Source organism: Silene latifolia, unplaced genomic scaffold (genome assembly GCF_048544455.1).
Source record: "Silene latifolia isolate original U9 population unplaced genomic scaffold, ASM4854445v1 scaffold_703, whole genome shotgun sequence".
Classification (NCBI taxonomy): domain Eukaryota; kingdom Viridiplantae; phylum Streptophyta; class Magnoliopsida; order Caryophyllales; family Caryophyllaceae; genus Silene; species Silene latifolia.
The window spans coordinates 9716-12181 of NW_027413613.1; positions in this window are offsets into that span (position 1 = coordinate 9716).

Sequence of the window (2466 nt, forward strand, 5' to 3'; positions counted from 1 at the left end):
TGCATGTCAGGGCCTGCCGACCAAGATCAATTTCAAAATTTTTATTTTGAAAAAGGATAAATGAGATCGTATAATTTTATTTCACGAAAAGGGCTGGTTGATTGCAAAATTTAATTTCGCAAAAAGGGAAGTTCAAAAAATATTTTATTTTAAGAATTTAAATGCATGTCAGAGCCTGCCGACCAAAGGATTTCAAAATTTTATTTTGAAAAAGAAGCTGATTTGAGGATCGTAAAATTTTATTTCACGAAAAAAGATGGAGAATTGATTGACTTTGAAACTGGCAAAATTTTATTACAAGAAAAATGAGACTTTATGAGAAACCCCCACTTTGGATGAATCTGGAAGATGAATGGTCACAAAGTAGTCAACTGAAGCAGTTAGTGACAAATATATAACACCTAAAATGTAAATGCATGTCCTGGATGACTAGATATGATGCAAAATATTGTTTTTGAAATCATTTTAAATGAGTATTGAAAAAGTTGTTATTCTTATTTTTTGAAAATATTTTGGAAAAGATGGGGTTTGACCCAAATGTGATCCAAGTTGAAAGACTGGACACTGACTCGACATTTTACTTTGGAAATAGCTAACAATTTCTCTGGTGTGGAGAATAATTGTATCATTTTTATTTGACTTGATAATTTGAGTTATATTTTTATGAGCTTTGCCCTCTTTAAAGTAACAAGCTCTACTAATTAAGCAAACTAATACCATAGAAACAAAATACTTTTGTGACCGTATAAACTTAGTGTACATCCCCCGAATTCTTAGATGTTGAACGAGGTTGATAAGTGGAATGGAGTAGAAGGTTCTACGGTGTTAGAAGACACTGGAGACCTGTGTGCCTCTCTCACTCACCTACATGAATGAAAGGATCGTCCCAAGAGGAATGGAGACATTGTAACTGTGGATTGACTTGCCTGAGGAATGAAAAATGACTACTCTGAAATTTAAATTGCAACTTGAATGGAATTGTTTTGTCTTGTGAAATTTTGAGAGCTTTGAGACTTTTGATATTGTATTCGATTGCAACTTTATTTGAATTTTTGTGTCTTATGATATTTTGAGACTTTTGTCTTCGGAGTTGTATCTATTAAAGATCATATTTTTTATGTTTCACTTTTTGAGACTTTTGAAACTGGATATGTATTTTGAGATCATGTATTTTTTTTTGTCTTTGACTTTTTGAGACTTCTGTCACCACTAGAGTTGACTGCAACTTTGACTGAAATTTTTGTTGACTTATGAGAGTATTCAGCGTGAGTATTTTTGAGCTTGTATTGGTACTTGGACTCACATCTTAAGTTCATTCTAAGGGACTAATGGTCACCAATTAAATAGCACGGAGTGCGCGCTCCCGTGTCTTATTTGGTAAGTTTGAACACGGGTGTACTAAGAATCTGGTTTGAACATTTTTGAGCTAGTTTTCTAGCATCAACGGGAATGGTTGACAATATTTGATAAAATGGTTGATCATATGAGATTGTGCTCATCTAGTAGTCATTTAGATATGGGAAATTGACAAATTTGTTAGAATGCAATTTGTGCTCAATTGATAATCATTTGAAGTATGGGAAATTGACATATCAGGTAGATAGAGAGTTGTGCTCATTTAGATTAGTAGTCATATGAAATATGGAGAATTTGACAAATCAGGAAAAAGAGAGAGTCTCCAAACCTAGAGGTCACCTAGAGACACGGCGATCAAGGAATTATCACACCACGGAGATGGAAAAGATGGTCTAGTGCACGCCCTCGTTTAGGCTGATTCTAAGAGGTCGACTGACCTTCACTAAAAAGATACGATCTAAAGTATTTCAAGTCTATTCTACTAGTTAAGGGTAAAAAGTAGAACAAGTGACTAATAAAAAAAGACATATGCTCTTTTTTTATTTTATTGGAACTAAAAAGGACTAGGATGGTCCTCATATTAATTAGACTTTTGAACAATGTGTAATTTATTTCCCTTTAGAAATCGTATGAAAAACAAACGGGTTTGCTAAAGATCGCCCCTAGTTTTACTCATCTCGCCCCTAAATATTACCTTTTTGCCCTTGAGTAATTAAAACCCATATACTTTCCTTTTTACTCATTTTCGATTTTAAATTTAAAATTTCAAAAAAACCGCTTCAGAAATTAACAAAAACAAAACCGTCTCAAAATAAATACGAAATAGCGATTTAAATTGGACAAAAATTGACGATTAAAGAACCAAAAAACTTAAAACGATCATAACTTTATGCTCGGGTGTCCGATTTTGACGATTTTTTTTTCAAATCACTTAACTCGACAAGACGAACGCAATAGGAAAAAAAATTTGAAAAATGGTCCATTCGTGTAAAAAACACGAATTGACCTAGGACGATTCATGTGGTTTACATGAACCTGCCTGGGCCAGTTCGTGTAATCCACATGAACTGGCCTAGGCCCATTCGTGTGATTTACATGAACTGGCCAAGG